This window comes from Varroa destructor, unplaced genomic scaffold, assembly GCF_002443255.2.
Source record: "Varroa destructor unplaced genomic scaffold, Vdes_3.0 BEIS01000002.1, whole genome shotgun sequence".
In the NCBI taxonomy this organism is placed as follows: Eukaryota; Metazoa; Arthropoda; class Arachnida; order Mesostigmata; family Varroidae; genus Varroa; species Varroa destructor.
The window spans coordinates 52952735-52969670 of NW_019211455.1; the positions used below are offsets into that span (position 1 = coordinate 52952735).

At 42.5% G+C, this 16936-nt stretch overlaps 1 protein-coding gene across 4 annotated transcripts in view; it reads right to left on the reverse strand.

Moving 5' to 3' along the window:
- The window catches only part of LOC111244045 (protein phosphatase 1 regulatory subunit 16A-like), a 242917-nt gene that overhangs the window by 186395 nt on the left and 39586 nt on the right, over positions 1-16936 (reverse strand). Inside the window, exon 1 of one of the 4 annotated variants that reach the window (XM_022790593.2) lies at positions 4613-6448. The exons of the other annotated variants lie outside the window; for them this stretch is intronic. The gene's annotated coding sequence lies outside the window, so the exon portion shown is untranslated. Of the gene's footprint in view, positions 1-4612; positions 6449-16936 lie in introns of those variants that run through there. 4 annotated transcript variants of the gene reach the window in all.

The following is a 16936-nucleotide window of genomic DNA, read 5'->3' on the forward strand; positions in this document are numbered from 1 at the left end:
ATAGTTCGCGATGTGGTACGTCAGATTGCATCAATGTGACACCACGAAATTTCTGCTGGACTTTCGCAAAATGAGAGCGATAAAGATAAATAGGTACTGGCTTAACAGTGTATTTTTTCCACCGAGCAGTTTTTCACGCCTGTTGTAATTTAGGAAGACCTTAATGTTCAGAAGCCATCACTAGTAAAGGCTGCAACATGCCTGTAACACACACGTATAGAGGTTTATGTTTTCAGCACTTCACGTACAATTGATCTCGATATGAACGGAACTCGCCGCCGCCGCCGCGGCGTTCGGCGCTAAACGAATCACAGACGCCATTTTTATAAATTATGCGGTCCTTTAATTGGGTAAATCTTGCATCGAAATAGCGAAATACTCCTTCTCTCAGTCTAATAAACTATTATAGGCCCAAATAAGCCAAAACGAATTATGCATTTATCAGTTGCTCATTACACTGTTATCATGATTGCTTAATGTTCAGGATTTCGATCGTCTCTTCCTGTCCTACTTAATAATCTCGAGTATTTATTCAACGTATAATATGCGTTTTCCCTGTGTGTTGTTTATTATTGTTGTGTTGATGATCGAGCTCTTCAGCTGACCAAACTTAGCGTGTATGTGAACCTTTGTAAATAAATGTAGCAGGAGGAGCAATGCTGATCCATGTATTGTTGCTAATTTCATTCATATTTACATACATATAATCGTATTTAATCACCATGCATCACGACGCCTATGCACTAATCTGAAGAAATTCAAAAACCTAATCATTTGAACTTCATCATATGAAGATTATTGCCCTACGAAAAACATCAACTTACGAGCAATGCGGTTCAATAGGTACAATCGAAATACAAATGTTCGATATTGCACCTGCCTTGGACTGCAGACGCGACATCTATGTAACTGCAACTTAAGCAACCGCTACGCTTCTTCAAAGCTGCATCTACTGTGCGAACGTCTATATGTCAAACAAACTTATACGGGCGTAGCGAGACTTGTTATCGCTTCGGACAAGTTCAGGGTCTCACATACACTTGTGATAATTCTCGTCGCGTATGTGGTACCCCGTTTTGTGATAGAGTATAATTCGTCACCGCGTCGGTTTCAACATTTATCCTTGTCAACCGTCAGGAGTTTGGCTGTCGTTGTCTGCAATGTGACAATAATTTTAACGAGAAAAATGCAAAGTTCGCTTAATAATTTAGCAGATGTACATATTACATGAAGTCGATGCAAAATCAGCCGGTAACGCCGAAAAATACGTACAGCAAAGGACTGCTTGTCTAAGGACGAATAAATCTTCCTCCCACTTCTCCCATTTACCGTCTTTTTCGCTGTGTACAGGCTTGTCTAGGAAAAAAAGTGGTAATAGACTCCCAATGTAACGGTACCTTTTACCAGCTTACAACTGTGTATAGCTTTGTGGGACTCTTGGCCTTGCTGCCTAACTACTAAATGCCGCCTACTGTAATAATTTTTGGCATCAGCCTACATACATCTGGGTTCGAGGTAAGGTATGAACTATATATACATATATATATATACATATATATATATATATATACATAATGTGCGAAAGGGTGCGAGAAAAGCGAGCATGATAAGCTAATAGCAGGCAACAACATTGGCATCCAGTTAATGATAGAAGTAATATAGTCAAAAGCACTTATCACACGTCTTATATTTAACCCTGCCGTGAAGTATATATGTAGAATAAGGCAGCTAAATTGAGACTCTTTATCGTGCTTTGTCTCTAAGATTGTATCTAAATAAATGCAGCTCTTTACATGAATTTTTTACACGCGCTAGAATCTTTCACATGCGTCATTCCTGCTAGTCATGCCTATATAATATGACTACCAGTTACCACGACTATAGATTTGACACAGGTCTTAAGCTGCTCAAAGGCTCGTTTCAAACGCTCCTTCTGCAGTTCTGTAAATGACTTCCTCATAGTACGAGTGAGTGATTGTTGAAGTCTCGCTCAATAACACTTCATATATTGTAATCCAACAGGTTTGAATCGGGGCTGCTTAGTGGTCATATGTACTCATTTCCAGGCGTGCTTCTATTTTCCCACAGCCAAGCCAATTAATTGGTTTGTATGACCAGTACAGCACCTTGTTGAAATACGCATGGTCTTTCTTCAAATATCAACGATTGCACAACAGTTTGTAGAACATGCAGATAAAATCCTTTAGTAATGCGTTCTCTTTTGTACAAGAATATTTCTATTTAATTATATTAGAACGTTTCTACTAGACACCACACTCAGAATAATAACTTCGGCCGAAAATTTGCTACTATCCACAGTTCTTCCTTTATGGGGGGGAAAATGCTTTATAGATACGTCTAGACGGAAGGGAAACTGGTTGCAGTTTCATTCGAAACTTCCGCCTACTCTGTCGGACTCAAAACAAATATAACTTGCTCCTATCAGGTGATTTGATCTGCGCAGGATTATAACTACCGTGATAAAAGCCAGCCTCTCTAGAACCCTTTAGCGTTACTCATTGTTAACTCGTCGTTTTCAATTTTTTTTTTGTCCTCATTATGCCTTCACGAAAAGTTCCTTTAACGACTTATGATCTCCTACGTTTATGTCGTCTATAATTGCTTCAGTTGTTTCTCATATGCTATTATGCCCTGTCTCGCGATGCATGTCATAGAGGGTTCTTCATCCAGAAAATCCTCCGAGCTGGACGCGGGACGCAAAGAATGACGTAGTTCTCATTGATTTTTTCCGTAAAGTTTTTGAAATCTACGTTAGTCCGTACAGCGGCTATGGCCTGTCCGTACATTTGTTTATGTCAGGTATAAGGCTACGGGTCCAGTAGCCTTCGTTTTGTAGTTCAATCTAAGCGTGGCTTTTCTTGATCTCCGTTTAGATATCGTTTAACGCTTTCGTCCGCCAGAAAATTTTAGGGGACCATTTTTTGATCCACAATAGGCACATACTATCGGTGGCAAGTAAGCCAGCGGCCGTATTTTTTGATTTTATTGCCCCAGAAAGCTTCTATCTAACTACGGCATATATATATATATAGTAACACATTAGAAAGTTCTATGTGTTGCATCCTCACAGTCTGAACAAAGCGCTGCTTACAAAATGTTGGGTATCCTTAAACCATACGATCAAAGGTTTGGGTACGGTTGTAACCTAAGCCGTTGCTTCTATTTCTTTAAAACTGATCTCCTCGCAACACCCAAGTATTTCTATATACCACAATATAATACGTTAAAAGCCTTCGGCAATGCTGCGTCGCATAATCAATACTAACTAAAACTAAAGTTAACTATCTACTTTTATACAAAGAGATTGCTCCGTCGTACATATGTGACAGTGTGTAACGTATGTGTTTGTTGGGTAAACACTATTATATAAAAGCAGCTGGGTATACTGCAAAACGTCACACTGCCGAATTCACCATGCGTGTTCGTTCTTTACGCATATTAAATTTGCTTCACCTTCGAGGTTCGGAAGCTACCTTGAGACGCATTAGAACTCGTCCATTCTACAGTTCCAAATGTTCTGATCGTCAACACAGCCTTGATTAAATAAATGCTGCCGTTATCGCCGGTGTCAGCTACTTACGGCCTAAGTCCAATTTATAGTTCGTCAATTCACGATTGAAAAGAGACCTTACGTAAACCTCGCAAAATGATTCATATATACGAGACATAGCTGACAGGGTTCCATCGATTCCCCTCATGTATTTTCTAATACCTAGAGGTATGTATAGAAACTAGGGGCGCTGAAAATGTGCAAAACGCAATAGCCGGTTTTTGGGCTGTGTGCGAGTCCCACTTGTATGGCCGATTTTCTCAGGTGGCATTACAACATTAACGAAACTGGCTGCACGTTGCTTTCTGACTTTGCCACTTACGTACGAGCCGTAATAATAGTTGTTCCTAGCATGTATGTATGTTGTGCCTTTGAGGGGAAAAACATAGTTGAAAATGACGCCCCTTCCTTCCTGTTCTTTGTCAGCCCCCGCATTGCTTACCACAGGCAATACAATGTGCAACACACGGACAGGACCCTCCCATATAAAATTGCTTCAGGAACCCTTTATGTAACTAACGAGGGATATAAGTCATATACGCAGGTATAATTGAAAAGGAATAATATATAAGAATAGCTTTCGCACCACGGATACCCAAGTCTTCAGACACGTCTTCTCATGACATTGCTCTGCGATCGGCAACAAACGTTATTTCTGTTGCACGCAATATATTACCGCTACGCCGCTATGTATATTTTTTGTACATATAAGAGGAGAGACGATAGATAAGAATTTATGATTTCTATTTATACCCATGACACTTTAAGACCAGCTCAATAGACCGCCAACACCCAAGCCCACTTTCCCGTTGTCAAACGTCACTGGAGCCTTGCCCGAGGTGCAGCTCGCTTTTCCAGTTACTTCGATATCCGGAAGAAATTCGCCAGTAGCAAAAGAGCAACTTCACTATAAGAATCTCTTTTTAAAAAATGTTTTTCTCCCAGTATCCTTCGAGAAGTGATACTTTTCTTATTCTCACAGCGTGAGGTCATTGGTACGGTGGCCCAACATTGAATTTCAGCTATAGCAGACGTACATACCTTTTGTTTTATTTTTTACAGCAGTGGCAGCCAGAGATCAGACTTAGGTACCAATCCAAGGCGCGTTTAGCGCCGCTGTCTATATTCAATGTCGTTCTGCATCAAGCGTTATACAAGCGAGAATCCGTCTTCCAGTTTATCTTTTGCCTGCCTCCTGCAGGTACCGCAAAACCGCCGCATCGGTAGGAGCGCTGCACCAGTACTTTCCTTTTTTTTCGCGTTCCTTTTCACTTATTTTTTTGGCTCGCCTGCCTTGCTGCTTTACGCGCGAAAACACCTTCCTTTTTCAAAAGATGATGCGGCGCCGCCTGCCTTTTTTGCTAGCTTTTATTTTCAGCTTGCAAAACCCCAGGATCACAATCCTGTTAGCTCTTACTTTTGCTTGCTCACTTTCTCGCTCTTTGTGTTCCTTCTTGTTTTTCTTTCATCCGTGTCAGAGGATTTTACTGATCTCCATCGCTTCACGCGTGTCTGCAGCCGGTCCTACTGCCGCCAGCAGCGCTTCTTTCCCTAACCGGACCTTGTCTTCTTCGTAGTCCAAAGATGCTATTATAGGAAAATGACTTGAGATGCCGGTAACGTCCGCACGGTCCCGACCAGTGCCTATAGAAGGAAGAAGTGTAGAGAAGCTATAAAGCGTTCCCGGTCGATGAACTGCGCGTTACTAGGCCGTACAAACCGCTTCTAATCACAACCACAGGTGGCCCAACGGACCGGTGTCACTTACTTCGTTGAAGGTGTCTTCGGACATTTCTGAACCTACTTTGATTCCAGCTGCAGCAGTCACCTTCCGCAAATCACTGAAACCCAACTCCGGGAACTCTGGAAAACGATATAGGTGTGAAGAGCCAGCTATCCTCGCATTCCTTCCTTCATCCATTCCGAGCAAAGGGTCGGATACGGCCGCCTAGCTAGCGGCTGTGTGCATATGTGGTACCACTTCGACCACGTCTCGCACATTAGTTGGTGTCCGTATTTGTTTTTTAGCGAGAGGAGGTTACTTTCGAGGCACATTTATTTCCAGTGTTAGTAGCTAACCCGCTGTTCGAAAGCACACTCATACATGCCAACTTCTGTATCCTAGCATTTGTTCCTTCCCTTATTTACAATCGTTCAACGAATTCTATCCGCGTTTGGGTAGGTCCGCGCCATTGTCCGACTCTTTTCATAAGCCCTGCGCAGCGCCACTGTAGACTCCTAACCAGCACTTGAACACGTCATTTATGCTCGTCATTCGGGAACGCTTCGATCTGTCAGCCCAATCCAGGGATAGCGAGACTTCCTCATCCAAACACAGGACATAATGGCTTCTACAGCAATTGATATTGTTGCATAATATGGCCTCAGCAGTAGAGCTCACTGCAATGTAGTTCTGGCTTTTCGTTTCTTCCTTTTGTATCTATAGCGTTTACGTATCGCTTAGCCGTCATTCACCAGATGGACAAGCTACTAACAGGGAAAACAACAGTCGTGAATCACACTCTCGCAAAATTACCTAACGATCACCACCACAGCATCTACGAAGGACGTGCGTCAATGGACATCTCGCTTCTTCTTCATAAGCCTCAAAACACACAAGTGTCACGTCCAACCATTGCTGATGTTATTTTTACTATGATTAGAATGATTGGGAATGTAACCTTCGCCGCTGAGTCGAGGATTACTGACATGTGCAGCTGGCCGATTTAGGTTGCTTAAAGGCTAGCAGCTCAGCTGTACGGACAATGCTGTTGATGTCTGACGGTTGTGCAATTAGCCTTAATGTTTCGGTAACGCCAGGGTGCGAGCTGAACCCAGCCCAGTTTATGCTGACTGTTGCAGATGCCTGTGACTTTTCTACGAAACGAACCAGAAGGATTAAAAATAGGTTAAAAAAGGGAAAAAGACAAGGGTAACTAAGCTACACTTTGTTATCCTAACCGCGGGCGAATCGCTAATGTCGGAAACTCACGAAACTACCGTCACCAAACAATAGCACGTGCTGCAAAAGCTGAATTTTACAGGCTGCAGCTAATGCTACATCAAAGTAGCTAAATAAACTATATATGGGGCCGTTGTGGGTTCAGTCGTTGTTGTGGATATAACAGTTGTCACTAGCCAGGTCGAACTTTTAAGGTTTCAGGCTTTTGCTGAGTGAGCCCTACGCCGCGAGTTTTTATTTTTCCGGTAACAGCCCCATTGTCATCTCTGCTTATGATCAAACAGAGAAGAAGCCAATGAGTAAAGGAGTAACGGAAACAAATACGTTCCACTATGCGTTTATTGTGGACATTCTGGTCGCAAAGACTGTTGACAAAAACATGACTCCGGCGCCAGCAACAGCCTCGATGTTTCTAGGCAGAGCCGAATGCAGATTTGCTGTGCACGACGACAAGTTGTCTTTTTCTTGGATGCAGTAGCGTAAGCCCACTACTTCTTAACTTCTTTTTATCAAGTCACCGTTTCTCTCGCTCAAGAAGGGGGAAAACTGACATTTTAAATAAAACACATTATTTTTGTTCAACTTCCTGACACTTAATCCTCGCTTGATATTGATTCTGCTTTATTTCTTCACTTCTCAGTGTATAGCTTGCATTTTTCGCCGGGTTTTCTATGTACCAGTTTTATTCCTGCGTACGTAGTCGCCAAATTTGTAACTTTGTCCATATTCGTTGCCATTTCTAATCATTAACACTGCTAAACCCCTAGTATAAAGGGAAGTTCAGTTTCTAGTTCATTTTATCTGTATACGCAGGCATGCATATGCACTCGTGCATGCCAAACTAGGTAGACGCACGGTGCAAACGTCTGTCCTGCACAGTCCGTTGTTCCTGACTGCAAGCGCGAGTCTCCGTTTTGGTGTATTTGCTCGACCCTTTCCTTTGTGGAGATGGTTCCCAGCAGTAGCTATGCCATTAGCAGCGCCATGCCACAGGCAGGCCCTTGTTCTGACCCGTCGAGCCATGTGCTCGAGCAGCCTCGTGCTCGACCACAGCAGCGCCATCAATCGAGGAGCCGGAAACACAGACAAGCCCCGAGGGGCAACAATCACGGGCAAACTTATACTCACATACGACGCAGTGCAGAGGGGTTCTCTGCTTTTTTGGTACCGCTAGGCATTTACCTTCGAAGGGGATACGGAAAGAAAAAGACAAATTTCATAATTTTCGTCATTCATTGTTTTTATGCGTAGTACGTGACCTGTAAATGCTTGACTAACACGTTTGCCCGCTGGCTTTGTCTCACGAAGTCTTGAAACACCCCGAGCTTAACCCCCCACGCGGGTGCGCCCTGCCTGTTATCATCACATTTTACTGGCTAAGAGCCATTCGCACTCTTCCCCTTAGCCTTATTACTGCGGCCGGCATTTGTAGATTTTACGCAGCTCTAATGACATTGACAGTACACGCACTCAGTAGCAGAGGGCAGGTCGTAAGCAGAAGCAGGAACTGGACAGCTTGCCATTTGCAAAAGCCTAAATAAAATAAACAGAAACTGAGATAAGATAAAACTAGGTGAGCCGTAACAATTTCCTGATTTATATAAGATTCAATAAGAAGTCAATACTACCTTAGTATTAACCTACTTTGGACACAGGTTAGAAAATCTTGGAAAAAATGGGCAGTTTTTTTCCCAGAACTGTTTTCTATCGTCGTCACGTGCAACGTGCGCCCAACATTACGGCTAAGCTGAATAGAATGCACTGTTCAACTTGATAGTATAAAGCTTCATTTTGCACCGTTTTTTTCTGAAGTTTTCCATTGCTTATAGAACATTCAATATTCCCATTGTGTACGAGCTACGGAAACCATTTGGAGTACGTTACGAACATGTTAACATTGTGGGTTATAGTTTGACAATGGAAGATTTTATTCAATTTCATTTAATATGAGCCCAAACTCTCGTTTTTGCATGGCATTTATGAAGTCATTGAGACGGTTCACTACGAATCTACAATAACATTACACTCGACTAGGTCCGGGATATGTTGACAGGACACATGAATAGACTGGTTGGTATTTACTATTTCGATAATAGGGATACGTCCTTTGCAAGAAGGACGTCTTTGTGCATACAACAAAAATTGCGCCATCGAACTGCCGAAATATAGTTCGTATTTATAAATCGTCACTTCGAAAATCCCTTCTCTAAGCTACTAGGGTCATTTTTACTCTCGACCAATCTAAAAGTTATGTAACAAACATAACGAAAAAAATTTCGTTTCTGCAATTTTGCTACGAAAAACTAGAATAATGTAGCACTCTTTGACTTTCCTCAAAGCTATAACCATCGTATCGGATAATACAGCCAATGGGCCGGACAATCTAGGATTCGTATAAATCAGAGAACGTACATAAACATATAAATTTTTCTCCACTGCATTTCATGAATATCTACGTTGGCACAAACATCTTGGACTATAGACAACAGCATATCTGACCCATGTTCCGTTAATGTCGATATTTTCTGGGTCTATGTTATTATATATATTCCTCCTTCTGGTGTATGTGTATGATTTAGCTTGTGTTGCCAACCAACGAGATAGAGGAGTTCCACCAGACTAAGGTTACTGGTTGACTTGACTGTTTTGCCTGTGCTAGAGTTGTCATAATATTACCTATAGTACGTCATACGTCACGTGAATTCACTGAACCTCATTTTGACTCTTGAGCTGCGAGCTAAATGCTTAGCACGCCGACAAAACATAGTGATTTTTTTCCCGCCAAATCTCACTTTCTCACTCCATGTTTTTGCATCAACATTACTATAGCAATTGTTATGTTCAGGATGTACGAAACACTGTATGGGACCTTTTAGGTACGAGACACGAATGCCAAAGGATAGCTATCTCTCTAAAAGGTTCGACGGCCTTTGCACAAATCGAGACCCATTTAATTCGGATTGCACCCCAAGCAGAATTTTTTTTCTAAAAAAAAGTTACCGGGGGCATTGTGCTTGTGTCCGTATCTGAACTAATCTCGTTTTTATAAGAATAGTACATAGGACCATTCTTATAGGAAACAATAAAGGACCCACCAAAGTAACGATGATATCGATGTCAAAGTACAGTTATTTGATGAAAAAAAGCGCGTCATGCTTAGAAAGACGTGCATAAAACTCGAAGTAATCTGTAAGCGTGGTCCATTTTAACCCATATACCATATATACCCATGTAACCCCAAAAAAAAATAGATTTGCATCGTTGAAAAGTTTCCTGATCGTCGTATTATGCACTTTTGTCTGATTTTTGACTGGTAACACAAGGGATGGCTACATGTATAGGAACATTGTATATTCCAATTATCATGACCGAAAGCATAATAACCAGTGCAATATTAAGAGTGAAAGCGCATCAAAATATCAAATCATGCCTTATTATACTAGCACCAGCCATCCGACTATCCATGCATTGACATTTTGTCATTGAATGAAGTTACGACCGTCTACTCAGCAAAAGAGCTTCATCTCGTCTTTTGAAAGACGGTAATTTCTATGATTGCGTATTATTTTACGGGCTATAAAATGGCATCGTACAACAACCCAGACGATTGAATATCGACACCAGTCGATCCGACGGACAATTTGACGAGGGCTAAGCTGCGGGGCATTGCCCAACGTCGACTGCCGCCCCCATTATGATTATTATGGTATGTCGCGACGTGAGTCGCGCCATTAGCTACTACGTCAAACAGGTTATGTATTTGCATCATGGAAAAGATACAATGTTCGCTCACCGAGAAATGGTTTTGTGCAGACGGTAAATAGGCCCCTTTTGTGAGGAACATTTGCTATTAGCGTATAGTCTTTGTGACAATTAATAAGCACTTACATAAGAAAAAATTAAGCGTTTTAGGCCTTTTTTTGTCAGTGAAACGCATTGGTGCACATGCAATGATTATTATAATTGATTCTAGTTCATTTGTGTTAAACTAGAATGAAGAACCTTAGCAATAATGGTAAAAATTGTAATTTTTCTTGGGAAATTTTTTTACCTGATAAGATTGTCACGAACCGTATTAATTTTCAAATTGATCCGTGTCGTTAATTAGCGATAACGTCAACGTTATCATCACTCTGTTCCTGTAGCAAAGACGACAGCTCATGTATTCTATACTTACTTTTACTTATTGTCAAGCGAGTTTTTCTTGAGGTTTTGGGTGAATCTGTTTCAGTTTCTGTTGTTTTAAACATACAGTAATAAATAATAACAAACAACAACACCAATTTCAATTAGGATGATTAGTGACATGACGGCAAACGTCCAACGTCCTGTAATAGATGTGGGTCAACCGGGCCCGAACTACAACTAGAAGATTTTCTTAATAACGTTGTTGGCAGTATATGTAACCGAGCTAACGTTGATGGCAATGCGCTCGTTTCCTGTGTACAACGTATGCTGGTCACAACCATCGGCGTAGCAAAACGAGCAAAGGAAACGGCCCTGTACGGGCGTTCGCGCCGCTTCTATATAGGGTAGAGGAGTGCACGAAGACTCAACATTAGCGAGAAAAAGAGGCGGAAGGGTACAAAAGAAGTAAGCGGCTCAATGACAGACCCAAAAATCTTGTCGCTTTAAAATTATCGGCCCGTATGACAGCGGCCGCGTCGTATGGCCACAGCCTCATTGCAACAAAAACTTCCCACTACAGCACAGCTGCACTTCACTTTTCGTTCAGTCGTGCGTCCTTCAACAAACCCCTTTTCCACCAAAGTAACTGCTACAAAACTAATATCTTTACTGACGTCCTCTAGCCCGCTGCTTCCTCCCCTGCTGCGCTTTGAGAGGGAGCCTCTGGCCTTCTTAACCTTGTAACGCCATCATTACCGGCAGCAGTAGCCGCTTTTGAAGAGAGGCTTGAGAGCGCTCAGCGGATAAAGTAGCGAATAGCCGTAAACTCTGAGTTTTCTTGCGTCGGCAAACGGCAGCCGAAACGATTTTTCATGAGAGGACAGGCGAAGGGAAAAGCGGCAACAGAACCGTCGCAGAAAGAGCTTTCGCGGTTGCTACTTCAGCCTGAGGGGCAACGCAGTGGCTGACCGAGGAACCGCTGGACGGCGGCCCGGCTGAAGCTGCGACCGGCAGCACGAACAGCTCAGGGCAGTCTGGACGCCAACTCGATCCAGCTTTTTCGTTCTCCCCTCTCGGACTTCATAGACCTCGAGAGCTGTCCGGTTAGACAGACGAAGAAATCCTCCCGATTGTCAGATGCGCTTACGGCCGCCTCTCAATGGCTAGTTGGGTCATTCTGGGTAACCATGCCGTCAGAGCGATCATAGCATAATGCTGCAACTTCAGTCGCTCTTAACGCCAAGTGGTAAACCGCGCTTGTCGAAAAACCCCCAGGTTTCCGACTAGACAAGCGTCTGTTTTTCCCATGTGGCGCCGAGCCCAAAAACAAAGAATGTGAAACAGAAATAGAAGGAAAAAATGAAGTAGGCTAAGCTGTGGCTAAATAAAAGAGTGGAGGAGTGGTAGTGAGTCCGCCTAAAGGAACACAGTTCATGAGACCACAAAAAAATCATGAGGATAAGGTCCATCAGCAATGCACAGACTCCCGCTACCGCGCTAAGGGCTCACCCAATACTGTACTAGCGACGAAAAGATACAGGCTAAATCTAATTTTGATTTACTCCTCTCTCTTGCTCCACCCGTCTTTGCTGTTCCCGTAAAGTCCGTTTCATGTTTTTATTGAGAGAGGCCATGTCCGCTGCCATGGTACATTCAATGAACTACTGACTCATTGTGTTTTGCGATGCTTGGCCGCTGTAATCGCGTATAAATATTTCAAGTCGACACGCGATCTGCCCCGTAGTTAGTCATCTAAATCTAACGCCAAACGTCATTATTCTTTCTGTTTCACTTTGGCACCGTTCGGTCTAAGGTCGACTCACCGAAGCCCCTTTCTCTTCCTTATTCTGTAACAGTGTCTGTAAGTACTGAACGAAGTACCAGCATCAGCTTCGTCATAGCCGAGGCACAAAAGAATTGAGAAACTGCCTTGGTAAGTTGCAGACTATTCAGAAGATTATGTAACTACATAAGTGGTGAAGTAAAATTTGGCAGTTCGAAAGCTAACCTACTATGCCAATTGGTTTCATTACATTTTGCTTCGTAAATATATGCGAATATGGCTTGAGAAAACGTTGAGCGTTCATTTTGGGACGAAAAAGAAAAGAAAAAATTTAGAAAGGCTTATTTCCACCACACATTGTCCCAAATCTTGAATAATAAGATGCGATTCTAATCAAACATTGATGTTGCCTGTCATGCATTTGCCGGAACTTCTTTCCTCCAATGTAGCCATGTAATGTACCTGGAAATCGCACAGCCATATTCGTCGAATACGTATCCGTCTTAGTATATCTACTATAGTAATTATTGATAGCAAAACAGTGGCCGAAGGGGCAAGGACGGAGGGGTCAAACGCACGGGGTCCTGCAAGGTTATCGGCGAATATATGAATACTACTAGGTACTACGGCTTGTCAGACCTAGTCGGTGGACATACTGGATATCTATATAGTGTTTTTATAAGCATATAAAGTCCAGCCCAAACGATACGCTAACTCCATTTATCACAGCACTGCACCGTCTGACCTTCTTGCCTGTACTTCAAAACCAGCTACGTTCATTCAAGTCACGATACTTACATATTCTCAAGACTGTACACACACCGATGGCTTTTTCTGTGGCCTACCTTGGCGCCTCTTCCTCATAACATCGAAAAGCTGATCTTTCTCAGCGGGCTGGTCCCAACGGCCTTACGACCCAATGAAACTTTGTGATAAAATGTGCCCCCTACTTCGGTAACGGTAGTTAAAGTGCTAAACGGTGGATATGGATGACGTCGCGGATGCGACAAAATGATGATCCCGAACGCCTCAAATGTTGAGGGAACACTTTGCCGGAAAGCTTTGAAGCCAAATTTGGGAAGAGGATAATGAAAGCGGTGTTAACTTGACGCCGTCCTGTATACATGTGCAGAGTATATTTGTCGTATAGCATCCTTCTGGTCCATCAAAGCATTCCCCAGTCTCCGACTCATTGAACGTTTACCACTTTTCGGACCGCAGGTTCTAGAGGTTTGTGCTACTACTGCCCCCCTCCCGCCCCTCCTCTCCCCTCTAATAATCTCTTGCCCTCTCCTGATGTTTTTTTGCAGTGTCCTAAACTTTTCGTTAATGCCACTTTGCGAACAAAGGCACGACCGCAGGATGGAACGAGAACGACATTTTAAACGGTAGATGACTGATAGAGAACGGTTCAATTTGGCCAACACTGCAACGTTATAACGTTACGCCTACATCAAGTGAAAAAGGCGCAAGTTTAGGTGAGAAAAGGGCACACTCTATGTTTGTTTTTTATGGGACAACATGCGATAATGGTATCCGTGGAAATATTAGTAGCTAATGCGCATGACACGATATATAGGGTTTTATTCACTGAAAATAATTAATCTCGAACAAAAATGCAGGACAAAAACATACCAACGGCATAAGCATTCTTTCTTTGTTGAGCAATGTACTTATTCTTAATAACTAAATTACTTCACTGCCGAAAGCATAAAAAAAGAGTGCGGCAATAGAAAATTAGACCCTAACGCTTGAATAGCCTGTTGTTTTGGCACTGCTCAAATGTCACCCTTCATATTTATTAAACAAGGCCTTAACTTGCATAAATATCTAAGGGTGCTGAATATGATAATTCGCTAGAATTTGTCCTGCTTAACAGCGGCAAAAGCAACAGGAACAATTGTTTTCCTGATGTTTCCAGGATATCGCAGATGATGACATACGATCACTGCGTGCATTTTCATTTTCATTTGCTTATATTCTAACAAAAACGCACTAGGTGCAATTCAAGTTTAGCTGCTATATGGTGCAGCACCAATTAAATGCTATGACTAAATTAAAACAATGAATCGCTTAAATCACGGTTAACATCAATTGAAAAACAAGCGTTTAACTTAAGAACGTCCTGATTTGTTCAGGATGTAAATCTCCATTAAACCAGTAAAGTAAATGGACTACTGCCTGGGTCACTTCATCGCGCCCACCTGTGTGTACGCGATCTGTCATGTCCCCATGTTGTGTTAGCTGACCATCTAAATTAACAAACAGCCCACTTTGTTTTGTTTCTTGCCGATCGAGACGCACAGATCCGAGGGTCCAAAACGATGGCTGCCAAAACACGAACGAAGTACGCACAAGCACCAAAGATCTCTGAACATGTACATATTGTAGATTTACCTGTGAGATGTTCTGGCTGTTAGACCGGGTATATTCAAAAATATCGCAGACATATGGACCGAACCGAATAGAGTCCTATCATTCTTAACTAACAACTGTGGCCTCTATGTTAAGTTTTCCATATCTCATTACGTTACAATGTAACATAGTAAGACGCATTGCATTGAGATGCGTCCCGAACTCGCATAGCTTGTTAGTAAACGATATCCATCAATTTATGTAGTTCCGAAGTCTACGTTTTCACTCTACTCTAGACGCATCGCTTTTAACGTGGGCGACGTTTCTCTGTAGAACTACTGTATATAAAATTAACTTGAATCGAGAAAGCAACTACTACCTGCCAGGTGTGTGGACCTGAGAAGAGCCATATTCGAACGTGGTTGGTCGATGAATGTTCCATAATTAGGAGAGCAAATCACGAAAATACGTATAGGACTAGCGAAAATGGACGGGCTACTAGTCACAATATACATTTTGTGAACGTTAAACGTTCGGAAATAGACAACGTTATGTATACCCGAATTGTTTGGAAGACAAGTTTAGAACGGAACACTTCAGTAACGTACACTGTTGAGCTTTATACAGACAGACATGATCGAAACCATTAATGTTTTCCCCTCGATTTTTGCGATCTGCTGGTGCAGCTTCGACGAAAAAACAAAAATGAATAGTTCGATTACCGATCCCGCGAGGTGCGATGCACTAACTTTTACAGAAGTTCATGCATAACAATGCACACCTGCTGGCTTAAAGCATATGGTTCTAATGTTTATCGCGCGACAACGGTAGATAAAGTTACTTTGCAGTTTTTAAAATATCAGTAGGCAAACAAATAGGATAAAAAGCTAAATTAGCTATTATTCCAACATGACATTTGTTATATAATACGTTTCGTGCCAAAACAATCTGTGCGTAACTGTTACTAACATACGTTCTTCACACCAATGCCATACAGAACTCGATTCGTCCGCACTTTGTTTGTTTGATCGCCCATTTGCGACACAAAGACACATGCAGCTGCTGTCGCTACGCCAGCTATGGCCACTTTTGGTCGAAACGTCGTGCAACCCGATTGGCCGTTGACCATCGTACAGAAAGTATACCAAGCGGGCCTTTGAAAATGGTATGCCTTCCTACATTCGCGCATACGCTTTACCCTACCAATGTAAAGGTGAACAGCCGTAGCTGGCTATTTAGTCTAGTATCCACATAGACTAGAAGGCTTGTTTCTGCTTTAAAGGTGCCAGTGATACGCTATCAATGGTATGGAAGCACGTGAGGGACACCGAGCTACCCAAAGTCAACTTGTCCGGCTCGCCTTTGCCCTGAGCATGTCATTCCCGTCTGAACCGTGTCCTAGGGGCCAGTTTAGCATTGCGGTCTCTCTGACTGCAACTATAGCGTTTCTCTTAACAAGGAGTGGGCCGTAGCTTCTGGCAACGAGCCAAACAAGGAATGAGTAGGACGGACAAACGACTCTTTGGTAGCAAGTAGTCACCGAGTCGGTGTCTGTTGACATAGGACCTGGTCCTAAGACTGGAAAAGGTACGCTAACGTATCGTCATCACATTGCTAGCCTGGGCAACCTCAATAATATAAAAAAAATTCCCACTTGTATCGAGAGCGGTACTATTATTAACCATTAACAGCCCTAGTAACAGACGCAACAAAAAACAAAGTACAAACATCAAAGATCACGCGCTACAACATCTTTCAGCAATTACTATTGTACTGCATCCAGGTCCGAAAAAAATTTTCTTGTGGTAATGGATCTTTCCACTCTGATGCGTCTCGTGAACATCTTAGTAAAAATCGGTGCGTTTATGCCTACGACTTAGTCCGCCAGGTAGCCTTGGTCAAACTCAAAGCAGATGGGCGCGAGTCGAATCTCTAAAATGCTTCTGCTAAGGAAAGGATCTAAATGTAATGATTGTAAACCAATACATACTTCTGTGCGTGACGAGATTCGTCCATATAGGTAGGCAAAACATGAGACCTAAGAGATATGGCTTTGCGCTAACTCGCACGGGTTCAGCATGTGTGAGGGGCCAAAAATTACCCTCTCCTCTCTGTCTCTCTCTCACATACATACATA